Below are 23,257 nucleotides of genomic sequence, written 5' to 3' on the forward strand. Positions count from 1 at the left end.
ACTTAGCACAAAAGTGTTTCCATAATTAGCTACAATTTGTTGAATGGGAATATAATTAACTTTATTTTTTTAAAATAATCTCTTAAGGGGCACCTGGGTGGCTTAGTCGGTTAAGCGTCCGACTTTCGCTTGGGTCATGATCTCGCAGTTCGTGGGTTCAAGCCCCGCGTCGGGCTCTGTGCTGACTGCCAGCTCAGAGCCTGGAGCCTATTTCAGAGTCTGTATCTCCCTCTCTCTCTGACCCTCCCCTGCTCACGCTCTCTCTCTCTCTCTCTCTCCTAGAAATAAATAAAAATATATAAAAAAATAATCTCTTAAAAGCCTCCTAAACATTTTTTATATTTAGTATTATTAAATGTGACATACTGTATCCATTGTTAATGGTGTTTGTGCTCTAGTTTTATCTCAGGAAGATGATCTATCATGTAATAATCATTTTACTTTTTAATTAAATTTATTACAGATTTATGAAACACAACCAGAGCTCCTACCTTAAAAGGTACTAAATGATTCTTCTTAAGTCTTGCTCTTGGAACAAGTGGTGAATTTGAAGTCTGGGATATTTAGATCTATATGCAGAGTACATACACCTTTAAATACCATATCTCAACTGAAAACTTTCTAAACCGAGACATGAGTAACCAATAGTAATACTGCTTTGGTTACTCTACTGACTACCTTCTGGACTAGAATTTTTTGGGTTATAAATTTCAAAATTAGCAAAGTTTGGGCCACACTTTCCCATGGGATGCTGTATTCTGGTACAGGATGGTAATTTCCAAAATTAACTATTCTTTTCCTTCTGAAATCATCTTTAGGGAGTTTGCCAAGCTAAATAAAGGTGAAGTGGACTGAGGCATAGCCTACATTTTAGGTGTTTCTCTTATGAAATATTACCTGGGATAACTTCAGTGTGAAATTTAGATTCATAGCATACCACGATGTTAATGGAATAAGGAGGAGGAGGGCAGGTGTGAGGTATGAGGAAGGAATGGTTAATGGAAAAGAGACCCATATTCTACTCTTTGTAGGAATGAGGTAGAGTTTGTTGGTGTCAAAAAACCTAAGGTAGACATAATAGCAACCACAAAATTAATTATATAATTTCTACTTCCTTTTGTTAGGAAATAGTGTTTAGTTGACTCATATGAAACTTTTTTGTACATGAAAATAGTCAAATATCAATCTAATACCCAACCAAACTTAACTATATAAATATTTGATAAGGATAAAAGATAAAGATTTTAAAATATGTACTTATATGATTACAAACTTTCACAGTTTAGAGTACTTTTAAGAGACTTGTACTTTGACGGCACTTCTGGTATTTAAATTCCTTCTCTAATCAGAAATCCAGACCACACTGGGATCATAAATCATATCATTTAATTACTGACTGGAACACTTTGAGTGACAGGAAATTCATTATCTTCTGAGTATCTCCCATTTAATTTTTGGATAGTTTCTATGGTTAAACCTACTGGTGCTGGTTCTTGCTTTCCTAGCCTACTGTGTAAGTCTGATTTTTCTTCCATTTGACAGACCCACCTGAGTCTTTGATTGAATTGGCTAAATCATGCCAGGTCTGTCAAGCATTTCTCATTTGACTTGGATTTGAGTGTTTCTGTGTACTAGTTGAAAACCTAAGGGCATGCTTGTTTAATGTGAGAACTGCCATCATCTCTCAATGTAGATATTTGACTTTACCACGCAACTTAGCAAATTCAGGTACTCTGTTGGTTTATTTGTCTGACAGCCAGTGACGTCATTGATTTATTTGAGTTTCTATGTCTTTAAACTAATTTCCACCAGTGCCCTCAACTCCAGAAAGGTTTTTGCTTCAAAGCCACACCTGAAAGTTCCCTTATAACTCATATATTAAGCCATTGTTAAAAAGTTGAACTGAATAGAGGTGAGGACAGTTATATGATATTATGTTTGGGATCTCATATGCTATCAAAAATGTCTTTCCAACTCTGTAATAAATTGAAACTATAATGTGTTTGAATGCTCTAATTTCAATTGAATAGAGTTCATAAATTTGGTCACAACAGCTCTGTATTTATGAATGACAGAGCTGGTTACTAACAAGTTAAAATATTATCATAGCATAATTCACTGATTCTTAACATATTATGGTGGATAAAGAACAGAAATTGAATTTGAAAGATATATTCCATACCATTATTTTATATTTTTATATTTTTTATTTTATATTTTATATTTTATTTTATATTTTGTTTATATATTTTTATATTTTTAATATTTTAATATTATATATTTTATATTTTTATTTTATATGTATAACATGTATAACTTACATGTTCAGAAACACAGGTACAAACTAGCTCTCCTTTGCCCATGAGTGACTGCACTACAGAATCACATTTTTATTGTTCTGGACTGTGTTATAATTGCTTTCTCTTTAATTATTGTAGATGTCTGGATCTCTAGTTCACTGGCTTCACTATAAATTTCTGCACACAAGACAAATGCATTTAGAACAATCATTAGAGAAGCTCAACCACTTTCTAGTCCACCACTCAACACTCACAAAAGTACCCTGTATGGTATGAAAATATGGACTCTTGTACCTGGTTTCCCTGAACATACATGTTAGTTGAGGGAAATAATTCAGTGGCATAGTTTCCTGGTATGATAGCAAACGGTCAAAAGTTTCTTGAATGACTTAACACAATGTTTGGCCAACTCACTATATAAGTGTTATAGAAAATGGATGCTATGAGCAGGAAGTCTGGCAGAAAGGCTACCCTCTCTTTTCTATCAATTCCCATTCTAAGCTCTTTGACTCTGTTGATTCAAAGGATTTTGAACACATGGACAACTGGCATAACTGGAATCTGGCAACTATCAGGATCACAGCAGGAAGAACTAGGGCAGGGTAAGTTACTGGAGAAAATGCCTAGGGAGAAAAGATCATAGGAAGTAGATCCTAGAATGACCCTCATTTTCAGATATCTGTGAACCCACAGGAAGAAGCCTAACAATGTTATAATTTCTGGATGTATCCTACAATTCATTTATTTTTTTCTCTTATGATTCGTATGTTTTTATATTTTTGGAACTCATAAGGAGAAGATTGACAGTATTCCAAATGAATATGTGATATGTCCCAGGCATCTGGAAGGCTGAGATGGAAATGAAAGAATCCTCCTGTTCCTGGAGGTCAAAAGAGTTTTGTGAAACTACAGAGGGAAGAAGATTGTTCCAGTGCTTTGGCAAGGAACAGGTAACCTGTGCCTCTACACTGGATGCCAAAGCTCTTCTGCTTTTCTTAGCAATGAGATTCTAACCATTTAGGAAACTTTCAACCTCTAGTCCTAATGTTCATGACATATCAGGAAGCAAATAATAACCTATCTTATGTTTCCCAGCAGCTAGAGAGAAGATGGCCAGGCAGAATAATCAGGACACGTTTACAGCAAGTTAGACCTGCTCGTTAGGACAGATGAAAATATGAAATAATAAAATAATATTCAGAGTACTTTGCACTCACAGGTTTTATTGCCAAAACAAAAAAATAAAACAAAAATCATCATTTCAGAGTAAGCAATAGATTAGCTGAATTGAAAAAGATAATGGCCAGTATAGAAATTGGACCAAGTCGTCTATTAGATCAAGTACAATTAACATATAAAATAACAAAGGAAAAACATATAGAGAGATGGCAATCTTGAAGGAAAAGATAAATAATATAAGACTGGATTCAGGAGTTAGTATATAAATAATAGAATTTCCAGAAGAAGAAAAAGAGCAGAAAAAGGAGAGGCAACAATTAATTTATAGTAGATAATTCTTCTGACATGAAGAATCAAGTCTATAGAATGAAAGATCTGTCATGATTCTAAACCAAAATGATGAATAAATATATAAAGGAATAAAGAATATATCCTGCTAAATTTTCTAAAGTCAAAGGACTGAAAAATACAATAGCTTCCAAGCAAAAGTTACTACAAAGGGAGGAGTATTATGTTTGACACCATATTTATTAATAATAGTTGAAGCAGCTGGAAAAGAAAGAAGGCTAGAACTGAAGAATCCTGTAATCAGCTGCAATGTTATTTACTTGGAAATACACAAGAATTTTAAAAAACATATTACCCAAATACTCTGTATAAAGTAGATACTTGTAAAGAGACTCTAACCCATCGAAAGAGAATGCAATAGGAAGATGAAGAGGAAAGAAGAGGGTAGTTATCTATGTACCTATCCATCGATCCGTCAATTTGCCCACATATCTCTTTATCAACATATATTTATATCTTGATAACAGTCTAGTAGTGGGCAATTTAATGCTAAGTAAGAACTGTTGAAACTGAAAGGATGTACTTTCAAGATGTGGAAAGACCTAGTATAACTCTTCCGAAGTTTTAATATTTTTATTGTGAAGAATGCAGGAGAGTTCAGCAAAATTGATTGTTGTACTACTATGGCAGTGCATCTTGACTGGGAGGATTGTTGATTGTCTTTTTCAAAAAATATTAGGGTCATAGATAATCTTAACAGAAGAACAGAAAAAAATAATAAAATATTATTAACAGCAATCAAAATATGATTTAAATATAAACTAACAAAAGGAAAAATGAAATAATTTGTAGTTATTTAGCCAAATTAAAAAAAAGTAAGAGAAAGTGAAAAAAAGAAAGAATAATTAAAAATAAGTAAGAAACATAAGATATACTGATCTTTTTCCTAAATGTGAATGGGATGAATTTTTTCACTGAAGACAAATTACCACACTGAGTAAAAAAAATAATACCAGAGTATATAGTATCTATAAAGGATACACTCTAAAAATTGATATAGGAAGTTTGAGTATCATAAAAGAGTAAACCAACAAAAAAAAGAATAAATAACAAACTAAACAAAGTAAGAGACTCAATGTTAATATTGGAAAAAGTGTCAAAGGCTAAAAGAAAGACATGATTCAAGGAGGGAAATTATAACAGCAAAAGCTACTATATGCTAAAAAATTTTAATGATGGTGAAAAACAGTGGGCAGCAGATTCTGGAATAGCATGAACAAAGAAGTACTAGCTGACATTTATGATGAAGGATTATAGAGCAGGTCTTGGGCATAAGCAGAGCAAACTCCCTGTCTTGATGAGATAGAAGCTCCACTGACTTGATGAAATGTTTAAGGCAGCAAAGTAAGTTACTCTAACTGGTCTGCTCACTGGCTGCACACAACCATGGAATAAAAACATGTCTTAGAAAAATCCTATTTACGCATGTCTGGTTGAAGCATGCCCAAAGAAAATGTGTCATAAAAATCTAAGAAGGAAGACCATTCACTCATGTTAAGGGCCAGCCCCAGGCAAAATAGTAGAACCGGCAAAATTTTTTCTTTTTCTGTCACATCTGCCTTCTGCTTTCTGTGTTTTTACCCCCAACTCAGATGTGCAGTAAACCACCACCTCAAAATGTCTCCCCAGAGCTTTCTGATGCCATTCTGAAAATAATCTTTTCTTCATTCTATTTATTAAAAACCTTGGTGAGAACGGACACTAAACTGATTTAAGTCATCATTTAGAGTGCTAACTTATCCTAATTATTACAAGTAGTTGGTCAATATAATATAAATGCAATTGTCTTTTTACCTAAACATAAAGCTAATCTATTCAAACTGAAGAGGAAACATCAATTCTCTTTTTCTTCTTTAAAGCTAACCTCATTAAAACAAAACAATCTTCATCCATTCAGTTAATTGCTTGATGTAAGCCATGATTTACTAATTAACTTTGTTCTTAAAACCATGAGGATTAAAAATGGAAAATAAAACTAAAATGATTTATTTGGAACATACAGTTGATTGGTGGGGTAGATGGATAGATGATAGGTAGATAGACAGATGGATAGATAGAACAATTTTTGCTATGGCTATTTTATTAGACAGTGTGTTTAAGTAAAATGGACATATTTACTTTTATGTTAATTATTAAAATATCATAATATATCTAATTTCCAGGTGTCTGAGGGAGAGATAGGAAGAAAGTGGTACTTGCGGGGCGCCTGGGTGGCTCAGTTGGTTAAGTGTCCGACTTCAGCTCAGGTCATGATCTCGCAGTTCGTGGGTTCGAGCCCTGCATCGGGCTCTGTGCTGACAGCTAGCTCAGAGCCTGGAGCCTGTTTCAGATTCTGGGTCTCCCTCTCTCTCTGACCCTCCCCTGCTCACGCTGTCTCTCTCTCTCTCTCTCTCTCTCTCTCTCGCAGAAATAAATAACATTAAAAAAAAATTAAAAAAAAAAGAAAGTGGTACTTGCTATATTACTCACATGATTTTAATTATGAATTTTAGTTAAAAAATTTGAAGTGTTATAAAAATATAAGATGGAAATAGTGCTAATGTATATTTCTGAGATACTTGTTTATTATCTTCTATAACTATCAAGTGAAAGCAAAATATTATAGTGGATTTTCAGGGGACAGGGGAGAAAAGATGAATTCTTATAGTCAGAAGGTACATGTAACAGAAAGTAAAATTAATCCCAATAATCATCATGGCCCCTTCATTATACTTCTTAAGAACTACCACTTTGAATTTTTTAAACATTTTTTTTTTTTTAATTTCTGTGAGAGATTGACAGCATGAGCAGGGGAGGGTCAGAGGAAGGGAGACACAGAATCTGAAGCAAGCTCCAGGCTCTGAGCTGTCAGCACAGAGCCCGACATGGGGCTCGACCTCACGAACCGTTAGATCATGACCTGAGCTGAAGTCTACTGCCCAACCGACTGAGCCACCCAGGCACCCCAAGAACTACCATTTTGAAGAAAAGAAAGAAATAATAACTGCCAGTAACTTCTGACCCCATCATGCTGTCACCCTGCCCACTGGACCACCCTTCCTCTGAGGCCTTGGCCTGGATTCCCAGCTCAGGGTGGCCCAGCAGCCCCTCAGCGAGTCACCCTGCCACCTGCCCAACTGAGCAGGGTTGGGCATCCCCCAGGCTGTGTGCACAGTGGGCAGCCTGCATGCCTCTCCCCCCGCCCCCGCCCTCCTCATCTTGCCCCTCTGCTACATCCCACTCAACAAATATTTATTGAGCACCAAAAAAAGAAAAATAAATAAAATATATGCCATTTCATTATAAAGAGGGGTCAAGCAGTTGAGGGCAAGGATTCTCTTCTGAGAGGCAGGACATGTGGATTTCATTCCCTCTTCCGCTGCCAACTTGCCAAGTGGCCTTGGGCGAACAAATTCATCTAATTGAGCCTCAGTTTCTTCAACTGTTAAATAATAGGGTTGGACTGGAGAAAAACTATAGTTCTTTTTAGTCCTAAAATAATTATGGTTACAGTACCATAGCTAAGTAGACACAGTACAGTCTTTAATTATCGGTGGTGTTACTACTCCTCCAGCCATACGGAACTTCTTTAGCTTTGCCAATCCATAATAGAACAATAGCCTGTCATTTAAAAGAAAAACTCTCCAGAATATTTCTTATATTTGCTATTCAAATTTGTTTCTAAAATGGACCAAAAGCCAATTTCCATAATTTTATTACTAACAAGCAGTAAATCTCCTTCTTGAGTATGTAAATAAACAAATATTGAGAGTACTCTATGTGTTTATTTTATAAGTTAATATTTTAACATAACACTGATGGAATGCAAGTTTGAATGTGAAAAATTCCATATTGTAGAACTCAGCTCTACTACCCTTGTGTAACTTGATACTTTTGAAATATTTCACTGGCATCCAAATGTTATAAACTGGACACTATTCTTTAAACTTTGTGAGAAGAAACAGAATTATTACAGATTATTGGCAAAAATTATGACAAATTGGATTTGTTCTTCATTTTGATCTTTTTCAATAAAAACTTTCATGTTTCATTTGGCGGGAGGGGAGAGAAGAATGCCAAAACCCATGTGGTTAACTCTTCAGTCTAACATATACTTTTCTAAAATAACAAATATAACTAAGGATTTTTTTCTGAGTATTATAAAAGAGTCAGTTAATTGGTATCAGTCTTTCTTTTTATAGTTGTCACTCTATATTTTTTCCCAGTTTTATTGAGAAATAATTGACATACATCGCTGTATAAGTTTAAGGTATACAGCATAACGGCTTGATTTACATGTATTGTGAAATGATTGCAATAGCTTAAGCTAACATCCATCTTCTCATACAGATAAAATTTTAAAAAAAGAAAGGAAAAAAGTTCTCTTTGTGATGAGAATTCTTAGGATTTGTTCTCTTACCTTTTCTATGTATCATAAAGCAGTGTTTTTTTTATTTTTATTTTTTTTTAATTTTTTCTTAATGTTTTACTTATTTCTAGGAGAGAGAGAGAGACAGCGTGAGCAGGGGAGGGTCAGAGAGACAGGGAGTCACAGACTGAAACAGGCTCCAGGCTCTGAGCTGGCTGTCAGCACAGAGCCCGACGCGGGGCTCGAACCCACGAACCGCGAGATCATGACCTAAGCAAAAGTCGGACGCTTAACCGACTAAGCCACCCAGGCGCCCCAGTGTTTTGTTTTGTTTTGTTTTGTTTTTAAGATTAATGTTTATTTTTGAGAGCGAGAGAGACTGGGGGAGGAGCAGAGAGAGAGGGAGACATAGAGTCCAAATTGGCTCCAGGCTCTGAGCTGTCATCACAGAGCCTGACGTGAGGCTCAAACCCACGGACGACAAGACCATGACCTGAGCTGAAGTCGGATGCTTAACCAACTGAGCCACCCAGGCACCCTGAAAGCAGTGTTACCTAGAGTCATCATATTGTACACTACATCCTTATACTTATTTATCTGATGACTGGAAGTTTGTACTTTTTAACCACCTTCTTACACTTTGCCCTCTCCTCATCCCCCACCTCCAGTGACTGCAATTCTAATCTCTTTTTTGTATGAATTTGGTTGTTTTTGTTTTTTGAGACTCTATGTATAAGTGAGACCATACAGTGTTTGTCTTTCTCTGTGTGACTTATTTCACTTAAGCTTAATGGTCTCGAGGTCCATCCATGTTGTCACAAATGGTAGGGTTTTGTTTTTTTTTTATAGCTGAATGATATTTCATTACATATATAATTGTAGGTATCATATATACATCACAATTCTCCATCCATTCATCCATCAATGGACACATAGGTTGTTGCCATGCCTGGACTAGTCTAAGTAATGCTGCTATGAACACGAAGGGGCAGATAGCTTTTCAGGTTAATGTTTTCACTAACCTTTGGTTGTATTTCCAGAAGTGGAATTGCTGATCGTATAATAGTTGTATTTTTAATTTTTTGAGAATCCTTTAACACTATTTTCCATAGTGACGGTGCCATTTTCAATCTCCCCACCAGTGCACGATTTCACCCTTTACTCCACATTCACACCAGCATTTATTGGTCTTGTCTTTTCAAAGATTTCTTTTTTTTTTTTTTTTGATGTTTATTTTTAAGAGAGAGAGACAAAGATATAGGAGGGAGAGATAGATTGAGTGAGGGAGGGACAGAGAGAGATGGAGACACAGAATCTGAAGCAGGCTCCAGGCTCTGCGCTATCAGCACAGAGCCTGACATGAGGCTCAAACCCAAGGACTGTGAGATCATGACCTGAGCTGAAGTCGGATGCCTAACTGACTGAGCCACTCAGGTATTGTCTTTCTGATAACAGTCATTCTAATAGGCATGGAGTGGTAATTTATTGTGGTTTTAATTTGCATTGCCCTAATGACTAGTGATGTTGAATATCTTTTCATGTACCCATAGTACTTTGCATATCTTCTTTGCAGAAATGTCTATTGGGGCCTTTTGCTCATTTTTAATGGGGCTGTTTTTGTTGTTGTTATTGAGTTGCATGAGCTCTTTATATATTTTGGATATTAACTTGATAACTTATTAGCTGTATGGTTTACAAATAGTTTCCTAGTCCATAGGTTGTCTTTTCACTTTGTTGATTCTTTTTTTGTTGTTGTCGTTGTTATTGTGCAGAAGCTTTTTATTTTGATGTAGCCTATCTGGCTTATTTTTTATTTTGTTGCTTGTGCTTTCAGTGTCAGATTCAAAAAGCCATTACCAACATCCACATCCAGGAGCTTTGTTCTTACATTTTCTTTTAGGAGTTCACAGTTTTTGGTCTTACACTGAAGTTTCATCCGGTTTGAGTTAATTTTTGTAAGTGGTAAGATATGAGTTCAGTTTCATTCTTTTAAGTATGAATATTCAATTATCCCAGCACTTATTGAAGACATTGTATTTTCCCTGTTGAGTATTTTTGGCTCCCTTGCCAAATATTAGTTGATCATGCATGCTTGGGTTTATTTCTGAGCTCTCAATTCTGTTCCATTGATCTATTTGTCTTTTTTTGATACCAATTCCATATTGTCTTGATGACTGTAGCTTTAAAGAATAGGGCCAGCAAAAGTCCTTGTTTGAGGATTCCCATCAGGCAGATGGGATCATTAAAGTGTGCTCCTGACTTTGTTCTGCAGATGAATAAAACTGCTAGTTGAGATTACTACTTGAATACTGAGGATATTAATTTGGTCTTCCAAGATCCAAGTGTTTGTTGTTGTAAGCAACTCCCAGCTGTGACTCTGTCACAGTCAGATTCTCAGTGGCTGGCCCCACAGATCCCCTCCTGTAATCCCTGTGATGTGAGATCCTTGTAGGAGCTCCCACAATGTGGCTCACGAAGCTGGGGAAGGCTAGTTTCCCTACCTGTGTTCTTTTTTTCCACTGGAAGCTGAACCAGAGGCTCAGGCTGGTGCGGGAGGCACCTCTCCAGGTGGTGCTGTGCTGTCCTGGGGATGGTCAATGAAGTCAACACAGGGTAGCTGCTGCTCTAACTCTTCTAACACAGGCTGTCTTTGTTCACCTCTGAGGTCAGCCTCGCCATAGTGTTCTCTCAGTGGTATCTTGTTCTTGAATAGATATTAGTTATTCTTCTCATGAAGGGGAGCTAAGTCAAGCACAGTTTATGTCACTATCTTGGTGACATCACTCTCTCTCACTCTACATTTTTACTAAAGAAAGTTATATATGATATATTAGAAGTATGATGTCTTTGATATTTAAAAATATCAATAAGTCCCATCCATCTTCTCCTAAAAGTTCAGACTGCCAAGTGACTGATTAGTGTGTAAGATTCTTGCTTCCATGCTGTATTTCTCCTCTAAGACAACCTTCGGACACTGACCCAAACAGATCAGTACAAGTTGGATCTTGGTGAGGTAGCCTGTCATTTCCTGTCTCAGAATATTGTAAATTCATTTACTCTTGTGAATTTTCTTCTCTTGACAACTCCAGGTCTTTATAAAACCTTTCTTTTATTAGATTTTGAAAATGTTAAATTAACTGTTTTTAAATTTTTATTTAATTTTTAAAATATGTTATTTTTAAGTAATCTCTGTATCTGACATGGGGCTCGAACTTACAACCTCGAGATCAGGAGTCACATACTCCATTGACTGAGCCAGACCTGAAATTGACACTTTAAATTTTTTTTAATGTTTTATTTATTTCTGAGAGAGAGAGAGAGAGAGTGATAGCAGAGGAGGGTCAGAGAGAGAGGGAGACACAGAATGTGAAACAGGCTCCAGGCTCTGAGCTAGGTGTCAGCACAGAGCCCGACAAGGGGCTTGAACCCACCCTGAGCCAAAGTCAGACACTCAACCATCTGAGCCACCCAGGGGCCCCTGAAATTGACATTTTAAATGAAGATTTAAAGGGAATATATTTCCAAAAATATTACAAAACAGAAGTCTCTTATTAGAAGCATAGCAAATTCTAAATTTGAGATAATTAAATTTTCTGGAGAAATTAAAACTGAACAGTTATCAAAATATAAATTCTCACTCAGTCATATTTTAAAATATTTAAAACATTTCCTTTTATAAATAACATTTAGTGTCCGTACAAAAATCACGTCATTATAAAAATTATGTTAATTTTCAGTAACCCATGAAGTAATGAACGCGATAGAGTATTTGAACCAGCATGCCTTTGTAAAAATATAGACAATATAAGATGAAGCTAATAGTTATACAATTGAGGTGGTAATGAGATAATTTTGAAATTTTATTTTATATAGTTCTGTCTCATTTGATTTTTTTTACATTCATAATAAAATATATACAAAGTTTAAGGAGAAAAATAAATTGTCAAAATTACTTTTAACTTCAAATATAGTTTTTAATGTTTATTTTAACAATCAAAACTATCTTTTTCATAAATGTTATTTTATAAATCTTAAAATATTCATAAATGACATAAAAATCAGCTTTAGATGACATTATTGCTTTGGGAATGAGTCTCTCTGGCTTTGTCTCTTTCTTTGAGACTCTCTTTGAGTCTCTCTTTGAGACTCTCTTTGAGTCTCTCTTTCTCTTTCTCTCTCTATGTAAAATACACATATATGTGTGCGTATAAAGTATGTAATAATTAAATAGTTACCAATTTTTACTTCTTCCTGTTGTCAATCAACAGGTTAAATATTGAATATGTGTTATCTCATTTATTACTCAAAAATCCTTATCAAGTCGATATTATTTCATTTCTGCTGATGAGAATACAGCCTAGAGAATTTGAATAGTTGTCTAATGTTACTTAGCAAATGAAAGAGAAAGCCAAAGTTTTAAAGTCAGGTATAACTCTACAGCAATTCCTATTTATCTTAATGCTTTATTCCTTCCTTCAAAACACCTGCTTTTTGCCAGGCACTATGTCTATGTTGCTAATGTCTGGCTGGGTGTGACTCATAGTAAATGCACATACACCCACATTCACAAATGAACAGAGTTGAGATACAAATTAAACAGGGTGATATTATGGGCAATGGCTGGGGGACAGCGGCTACTTTAGGATTGGTGACCCACAAGACTTTTCTGAGGAGGTGACATTTAAATTGAGATTTGCATGTCAGGAGGGAAATAAGTGTAAGAAAATAAAAGGGGGAGGAGCTGTGACCATAATGTAGAGGAAAATCTTGGGATAGTCAAGGACCAGGACATAGATTACTGTTACTATTGCTCAATGACAGGAAATGAGATGAGAGGGGGTCCAATGAGGCGCCAATCATATAGGGTATTGTTAATCAGCCAAGCCATTTGTATTTATCCTCAGTGTTGTGGAAGACACTGGAATATTTTAGTGAATTTGGATTTCATTTTAAATGGTTTCCTCTAGCTATTCTTCAGGAAAATGGATTGTAGGGGAGGGGAAAGAATGTAAAATATTCATAAGGATTATGTGTGGATATATATTTGTATGTGTCGATTCACAAACAATGATAAGCATATTGACTTTAAGACACTTATGTTTTAAAGAATGAATTTATTATAATGATAATCTTAAAATTGTCACCTTGCAAAAAAAGGCACAATTTTAGAGTGTATACTTTAAAAATCTCAATGAGAAACCGTTGCGAAGTAAAATAGAAGGTATTTTACAAGTATTTTTATGAAAAGCATATTTACAGTAACAGAATCTAATGTGTTCTCTTAAATAACATGTTATGACTTTTTTGACAATGGCATTTCACAGGCTATAGGATACATGCTTTAACGTAATTTTCCAAAAATGACAACACATATTCTAGCAAGTGAACATGTTGTTGATGTAGACTGATTTGATAGCAGTTTCTGAACGCCAACCATATTTTTTTCATGATAGAAAGAAGCATATTAAAGACTAAGCCATCAATTTGTTGTGAGGCTTTTATTCATTGTTTAAAGATTTTTGAGATATAAAGTACCACTTTTAAATCTCTAATTGTGAAGGATCATTTCCACCCTATTCTTAGCAATTTAGGGTTGTATGTAAAACAAATTTGCTGGGATACTAGGTCTTCTTCACTCATACGGTGGAGATCTGAAAATGTTCTTTTGTTAAACCATTGTCCTGCAATTGAATTTTTTAAATCAGTGAATATTTAGAAAATTGTTCTGAATCTAAATTACATTTAAACAGTTTTTAGAACAATTTAATAACTCTGAATATACTGGCACTTGCTACCATTAGAGAATTAGCCAATTCGTGTAGAATATAGATATAATAATCATGCATTCTCAATAAGCTAGCACATGAAATTACATTCCCAGCAGAATACATCTGAATCCCCTTATATTATAATAGCATTACCATATGTAATATTAAACATTATTAAAATTCTCTTTAATGTTTAGCATTTCTTATGGAAGCATAAATCCTTTCACATACAATATGGTTGTTGTACAAAGCATACACACAACCCTAGACTGTCTTCATGTTAAATAGAACATTCCTTTCATATGACTTACTGCATTTACACATTTTGTTTTGCAGAATTTAAAAAGGTTAAGTTACCAACCTATGTTCTTGTCATTGCTAATCAAAGTCACCCTACCAATACAGACAATAGTTTTGAGTAAAGCAGGTAGAAAGTTCATTATAAATAGAAAAATTGTAGACCACGAAGAAGTGAAACTAAGCTTCTTTACCTTTACTTTAATGTTTAAGACCTTGTGAAACTTTTAGGAAAGCTGTCATCACTTATGTAAAAATTAATTTCTGAATACTCTCATGTTTTCTCTAATGCCATCCATTTCTTTTTTTTTTAAATGTTTATTTCTAGGAGACAGAGAGAGAGAGACAGCGTGAGCAGGGGAGGGTCAGAGAGAGAGGGAGTCACAGACTGAAACAGGCTCCAGGCTCTGAGCTGGCAGTCAGCACAGAGCCTGACGCGGGGCTCGAACCCACGAACCGTGAGATCATGACCTAAGCGAAAGTCGGACGCTTAACCAACTAAGCCACCCAGGCACCCCTAATGCCATCCATTTCTATAATGCTTTTTAAAACCTCTTATGTTTCACAATGCAAAGCAGTAGAGAGATCTAGAAACAAATAAATAATTGGAAATTTGAGTCTATTTCTCTGCAGTCTTTTCAAGTGTAATCAGATGCTCACTGAGCTTTGTTACATTGTTTTGGAAACAAAGTTAAGCACATATTTTAATCTTCCCAGTACCTAAATTTTTAGACTCAAATATTTTGTAAAGTTTTATCAATTTATTAAAAATATTTATTGAGCTACTGACACATGCAAGACAATGTGCTAGCTCCTTTGACACTAAAGATGAATCAAACACAAATTCTGCCTTTTAGGAGGTTAGGGTCTAAAAGAGAAGTTATACATTTACAATAAAAATATGAAAACATGTTCTTTAGAGATGGTTTGATAAGATATTGTTGGGGTAGAGAAATGGGGAGGATTGCTTTCTAAGACATGAAGGAATTTCTCAAGATATGTGGCATTGAGATATAAAATGTGGTATAATTAAAACTCTTGGTCATATAGAGGAAGACTTTTTAGGTATGGGATAAAGATTGTGTATAAGTTTTTTTATTGTTGTTTAAGAAATTATCACTTATTTGCAGCTTAAAGAAATACATATTATTTCACAGAACTATAGGCCTGGAATCCTGGCTTAGCTGAGTTCACTGTTTCGGGTCTCACAGGATTGCAACCATGAGTTGTTCAGGAATGCAATCTTATCTGAGACTTGACTGGGGAAGGATCCACTTTTGTTGGCAGAATTCAGTTCCTTTCAGTTGAAAAACTGATTACCTCAGTTTGTTTTTGGTACTCAGACTGGAGATGCCCCTCTGTTCCTTGCCATATGGGCTATCCAATGTGAAACCCACAAAATGGAAGTGTAGTTCTTTTAACCCAGTCAGGGAAAGATAAACTATCTAGCAAGATGGTCACACAATCTTCTATATGCAATCACAACAAGTAATTACAAATCTCTTGTCTCATTTGCTGTATTCTGTTAGAAGTAGATCATAGGTCAGGACCTCACTCATGGGACAATATAATACAAGTCCATGATTACCAGGTAATAGGAATTATGGGAAGAACCTCTAGAGTCTGTCCACCACAGGGTAGAAAGGTGAAAGTTTTGATTTGGTTGTGAAGAGTGACATTCAGTACAATCAGGTTGGGAAAGAAGCGTGGATTTGGAGCATGGATGAAATTGAATTCCCACCTCTGGAGTTGGACATTATTTATGTACAAGAGGAGACCACTGTAATACTTTTGAGCAGAGAAGGAAAATTAATGGAAGTAGGCTTCAGAAAGTTTAATCTGGAAATGGCTTCTAAAATGGATAGGGATAGAAAATAATTGGTTTAGGGGAAAAGTGAATAATTCATTAACTTGTTGAAAGAACGAATTAAATAATGAGTATTGTTGTAGAAAAAAAATGACCAGATTCAGAATTTAAAATAAAACTTTTGTCATTAAAGTGCATTACAAACAGTAAGGGTGATCACTCAACAGTTCCTTAATAGATCAAAATTACAGACTCCTCTTTATCCATGAATGCACTGTAAGATGCTCTTTGGAAATGCCTCTGTAAGAAGAAAAGATGGGGCTATAAGACACTCAGGTGTGGGAGATGAGCCCTCCTGATACTGAACAAAGAAAGGGAAGATGGACTTTTGTACATGTAAGTTAGCATCTTCAATAGGTTATACATTTAAAAAGATTAACAGTTCGTCTAAGAAAGCACTGGGTATGTATTATTTTGCAGAGATTTTAAATTCGTTCTCTATCAATTAGCACTATCAATTAGGAAAGGGCTGATTTATCATGAGCAACATATGAGAGAGGTGGAAGTCAGCATAAAGAACAGTGACAGATGTCAATTAAACTTGACAATAAACTTGACAATAACTTGACATCACGGAAAGATAAAATAATGGATATTTTGAACCCAGGTGATTAGGAAATTAGTGGTAACTAGAAGGATAAGGAATGTTGATAAGGAACTACGTTTTAAGATGAACAGAAAAAATTAATTTGTGCATAATAAATTTAAAGGCTTTCCAGAACTGTAAGTGAAGCTATATAGTGCACACTTTAAAATGTATACTAGAACCCATGAGTCAGCCAGGAGTAGGCATGTACACTCTTGATAGTCACTAGGTAAAGGTGGCAATGAGTGTATAAGATTGAGTGAGATAATCAAGGGGGCAGGTATGGTGAGGGAAGGGGCAGGAGCTCATCTTTATAAAATATTCATATTTCAAAGATGGAATGAGGAAGCAGAATTGGAAGAACTTGTGGGAGCAGAAACAGAGAGCATGGTCATAACAGTAATTCAACAAATAAACAACAAACAAAAAAAATATAAGAGAGTGCCCAAATTGGAAATGTTTCACAAAGGAGAGGATAGTCTAAACAGGAGCTGCATATTTATTTCCACTGAAAAGTCAGGCAAATTTCACTGAAACCAAGTGTAAAATAATAGGAAGGGGTGGGACAGAGGCAAATTAAATGTAGGTCCCTTATATTAAATTTTTTAAACTGTTTTAAATTTATTTTTATTTTAAGTAGTTTTCACCTCCATTGTGGGGCTTGAACTTACAACTCTGAAATTAAGAGTCACATGTTCTACCAACTGAGCCAGGTGTGCCATAAAATCATTTACTTTAAAAGAAATAGATTTTTAAAAACAATGTCCCATATAGAAAATACACTTATACTCTTAATTTGGTCTACACTATGCCAGTTTGTGTCTCTGATCTAGAATTTTTAAAAAATGATTCAGAGAGGAGAATAAAAATTTTTTGAAGAATACCCTTGATTTTGCAAATAAGAGGTCGTTAGAGGTGTATAAATAGTAAAGACCAAACCCAAAGTTTGGTCTTAAGAAGAAAGTGGGTGATCAGGAAACAAAAACCTTGTCCTATTTTATTGACAATCTAAACCTGGGGGAAACTGTCTTAGGTAGCTGTGAAGGCAGCCAGGGAAGGTCATAGCTGGTCATGGACAACAAGTAAATAACAAGGCTAATTACCAAGTGTTCCAATTAGAAATGACTAAGAGCTGCATGAAACAAATACAATAATCAGAATTGGGAATTGGGAATTCAAATAATGAATTAGCAGTAGTACCAAGGGAACAGAAGCCCAGCTAACCTTAGTGGGTGGTCCCTTGCTGGTTTGTAGGCTACTTTAAAATTTGCTATCTGTCCCACTTTGCCAGTCCCTCTAGAATTTCCAAATATACCCAGATTATCAGTGAATAGCTTGCCTTTGGGAGATGAAGGGAAGTTGCTAAATGGGCAATTGTTTGGTCAACTATTTGGGTGCTGGGAGTTTGGATTTTTATTTTTAGGAGACATAAATCATTCACAGTAGTGGACTGAATGACAGAGCAATGGGGAGGGAACTGCATTCCAGAAACAAAAGGAATGCTTGATAGAATTGGACCCTGAAATAAGAAGTTGGAAGATGGAATTGGGGTCATAGATGGAGAAATTAGCTTTTGAGAGAGAAAACAACACTTTCCCTAACTGCATAGAAAAAGAAAAGAATGCATGGGGAGAAAGATACATTTGAATTGCAGCAGATATATACTGAATAAGCTCATACTGGAAAGCTCTGGTCTCTTAAGTACCAGGATAATCACATAACATATTGGGAAGGGCGGGATCATAGATTACCTGTTTATGCCCATGTTAGATTTTCACTTTTATTCTGATGGAAATGTATGGTTTTCATACTGCTGAACAACAACTCATATTTCCCAGTTTGTATGGCTGACTTCATGCTCTTTCCCTGGATTCAGTCATTCAACGAAGATTTATGGTATGATGTACCGTGTGGCATAGGTTTTTTCAATCTTTATAGTTTATTTTTATGACTAGAAAAGTATATTTGCTCTTTGTGAAAACCTAAAGAAAAGAAAAATGAATAAAATATCGTTCAATCAGTGTTTCTTGAGTTTGTACTATGTGTCACAACCTGTAGTAGGAGTTAGGTCCACAAGAGTAAACAAATAGATATGATTCTTGCCCTATAAAGTTTATAATTTAGTGAGAGAAACTAAAGTTTCCCCAATTTTCCCCTATCACACTTCTCCCCAGGTAAACATTCAATAGTAGTATGTGTATTCTGCCCATTGCTTTTCAGATTTAATATAATTTTGATAGTTTTATCACATCCTGACAGTTACATTTTTTGTCTTTGCTAAGTAGAGATTAAGGCTGCTTCATGCCATATTCAGGGACTAATTTTGATGTTTTAGACAAAGATGACCCAAAAAGGATGACAGAGAAGGAGATTGGAGCTAGGATGGATTGCAAATATGATCCCTCTCTTTACAATCTCTCCTTACAATCTTCTTATTTGAAGCTGTAGGATCAAAAAGGTGCATTTACATAAAGTAAAACACATTAATTTATTCTCTCAAATTTTGAACACATACTTTGAAGAAGATGATGTTCTAAATGCTGTTCACTCATCAAAGCAAATTTCCATGAAAACCTATTTTTTAAGGAACAAACAAAACCTGCAGAGAAGAACTAAGAATAGAGACTGTTGTGAAATCAGTATGTTCCAGGTTAGCAAGGGGAAATTAGGATTCAGAAAGGGAAAAATAAGAGAAGAAGAAAGAAAATTTCAGCTAATTTAAGGGGGTGGGTGTAGACATATTTCTGGATTTCCTTCTGACCACAGTCACATACTAATTTCTTAGTTTCATTCTTGTCTTATATTGGGGTAGTGAGACTATCTGCCCACTATTTCTGGTGGTTAAAAAAAGATTTGTACATTGGGGTGCATGGAAAAAATAGATGCAAGATTATAGAGTTTCACAGATTTGATTTTGGGTTGTTGTAATCCTTCTACCCTTTATTCCCATTCAAACTGCCTTAAAGTCCCATCTATAGGAAACTGCACAGAATATCTGACTTTGGTGATTTTGCTTACTCTGCTACAGAGGAATCTAAGAAATACCTATAGTGTATGTCACTATAATTTGTGACACCAAAGTGACAATAACTTTAAGATACAGGATAGAATCCAACTACTTAGGCTTAAATAGAAGATGAGCTAGAAGTACATCATTTTGTTGATATTTCTATCTCCAATACTCAAAAAATTATTGCAATTCTGCAATTTTCTCCATTTTTTTACTTCCTAGAAATGTCATATATAATCCAGCATAAAATAGAGACAATTTGTTCACCTCTTACTCAGTTTGTTACTATGAGAATGGTGTTCCAAGATCTTCAAAGTTAAGTGCTGAACTATTCAATGCATCTCAGCTCAACATTTACTGAATACCCAATATTATGGCTACACTTCAGGAAGTTCTGGTAAGTACTATTAACAGGGAGATTAAATCAAAAAGACTGAAGAGATGACTTCTTTGCTGGGCAGGGCTGGTTGATGTTGATTAATTCCTTTACAAAGGGCTAACAAATCTCTTTCTCTCCATCATCCTTATGAAGGAAGTATTAGACTCAAAAACTAAAACTAAACTAACAAACGTAAATATGATTTAGGAAATTTTATATATCAGCTTTACACTGCTTTGAAACAGCAAATATAGCTAAATGCTCTGTCTCATTTGCTGCCAATGAGAGGCTCATAAGTAGTGGGGATTTTTTTTTTTTTTTATCACAAAGTGTTTTCAGAAAGGATCTCAGTGACATTTCAGTTTGATCCTCTTATTTCTCCAGGGACCACTCTGATTTTTTTTTTTTTCAAGATAGGCAGTAGGCACACTGGAAAAACTCTCTATCCCACCTCTCAAGTTTTTGGTTATTGTCAGGCTAAGGAAGAGTTAATTTGCCTTCAGACATATGCTCACAAAATATCTTCTCACCCCTGTTTAAAGAATAATATCTCAGGGACAGTGAAATGTGACTCTCTATGTTCCAGAAATTCCTTCATCTATTCATTCGTTTATTCAACACTAGTATTTATTGAAATGTTCTATGCATACATGAGGCCTTTGGGAAAAGACAAGTTATATAGGGGAGTATAATAGAGAATGTTAAGGCTAATACATAAATTAAGAATGTTCATCCTGGGCTTGAACCAGCAAGGAAGGGAAAGGATACTGAGACTGAAGATGCAAGAAATCATGTGAAGTGTGTGCATGTGTGTGCGTGTGTGTGCGTGTGTGTGTGTGTGTGTGTGTCTTCCCAGGGAGTACCAAGCAGGTGAACTGGACATGCAACGTTTCAGACAAGCAAGGTCCACTCAGAAAACCTTCAGGGATTTACAACCTCTTGTTAAATTATAATTTGAACGTCAGGTATGGTGAGATTTACATAAGGATTGCACCAGAAGAATGGGTGCATAAGTGGGGAAAACAGAATTAGCTACATAAATACACGCTAATTTTCTTGGTAAGGACAGACTGTGGTGGTGGGGGGGGTGGGAATTGGATCCTCGAGCATTGTGGTCTATAATCTGAGTCCAGCTCTCTGAGATACTGCACAGTAATTGGACAGTAGTGGTTAATAGGACCGAGTCTGGAGACAGATGGCTCTGGCTCGGAACTTGGCTCTGACCACTTACTAGCTGACTGGCATTTAGAAAGTTAGCTCATCACTCAGCCTCAGGCTTATGATCTGTGAATTGGGGATAATAGTGCATGTCTTAAAAGGTGGTTATATGAAGTGAATTAATGTTTGTCAACAGCTTGGGGCTTTACCTGATGTACCTCCTACATACATTAACATTAACTATTGTTTGCAGCAAAATATGACAAGAGAAAAATAAAGCCATCTGACTGAGGAATGTACACACTGATTATGTTATGTTATGGAGAATAGTTTATTGCTAAACAAAAAATAGTTCAGCAAGATTCTCTTTAGTAAAACCAACAAATGGCAGCCTAAGACAGATTTTGCTTTAAAAAGTGGAGTCATGTTAAAGAAAGTACATTCTAAAATAACTAAAATGGGCCTTCTTTTTTTTCTTTTTAAGAATATCATGCTCTAAACCCAAGAGCCCAATTCTTCTTGAGAACTGTTTTAAAATATGGCCCATTTTTAAAAGTTTCATATTTTATTATTTATCCCCTTGGAGCTCCCAACTTTCAAATAAAAGTGAATGTATTTCTTTTAAATAAGAGGAGGTCTGTGCTGTGCACACATCTAGATTCTGATAGTACCAAGGGAATTTTTTTTTCAAACAGCAGTTCATGCTCAGCCAGTGCCAAACGGAACTTAAAGCTCAAAGGGATTGACTAAATTTAGAAACCACAATGTTCAAGTGGTTCTAAATTTGACCAAGCAAACTAGAAGCTAACCAAAATCCTATATAAAATGATTCTTTTCCATTATGACAACAGATAGGACAAGATGTGATTTATCCTACATTTAGAAAAAACAAACCAACAACAAAATATGATTAAAGCTGAACTAGAAAAGAATGTGTTGATATTCCAGAATACAGAATTATCCTCAGGAAAATTCTCAGTGATCTCTCTAGTAAGTTATTAAGTTGAAAATATTGAAAATACTGATCAAATTAAAGGGAGAAAAAGAAAACTATTCCTTCCAAGTCTCCATGGCAGCATTTCAAATCTGAGTTTCAATATTGTTAAGAACAGCTGATGTTTGGAACACTTCATAATATACAAATTAAATTGTCCACTTGGCTCCCTGTATCAGTGCTACGTATTTCACATGCTTTATTATACAATGACGTGTTATCAAAATTGATTTGGTCATTTGCTTTCTCCGTATTTTAAAATTTTTGCCTGAAATTTTCAATTCTTGAAAGAAAGCTTTGCTTTTTAATTCCAGAGCACATTCTTGCTGTATTTGTAATGCTGCCATCAAGGACAGAGATGAAGATCCACCAGTTTTCTTTCCCAGGGCAAAAGTTCCAGTCGAAATCAGGAAAGGTTCAATTAACTACTAATACTAGGGACACACCTATAATGATTGTGATACAATTACCTTTAAGAAATGATGACCCATGCAAATGCAAGTAATGCAATTTTCAATTTAATTGCAAAGGAAAATATAGAATGTGACATTCATTAAATTTTTTCAACAGTGAAATGATGGTGCGTTAAAGATTGTGGTAGTGCTGGATTTTACTAAAGTGGAAGCTACAAAAGGCAAGTTAATTTAGAGTCAAGTCAAAGGTGAAAGTAATGTATTTTCTGAGAGGAAGAAAGTGGCCATTTTTTAAAACCACTTTATGGTCTGAACCAACCCTTAAAAGAACTTACTTAGCTTCCCTGCATGTCCCCTCGCACTTACACTAGCATAAAGTACAACTACCTTACATTCCTAAAGTAATCTATTGAAGTGAGAGTTTGTCAGTTCAAACTTCTTTTTTCTTTTAAAATGTTTATTTATTTTTGAGAAAGAGATAGAGAAAGAGAGTGAGTGAGCGCGGGGGAGGGGCAGAAAGAGAGGGAGACATAGAATCCTAAGTGGGCTCTGTGCTGACATCAGAGAGGCCAAAGCGGGGCTCAAACTCATGAACCATGAGATCATGACC

The sequence above is a fragment of the Crocuta crocuta genome, unplaced genomic scaffold, assembly GCF_008692635.1.
Source record: "Crocuta crocuta isolate KB4526 unplaced genomic scaffold, BGI_CrCroc_1.0 scaffold207, whole genome shotgun sequence".
NCBI classification, from domain to species: Eukaryota; Metazoa; Chordata; class Mammalia; order Carnivora; family Hyaenidae; genus Crocuta; species Crocuta crocuta.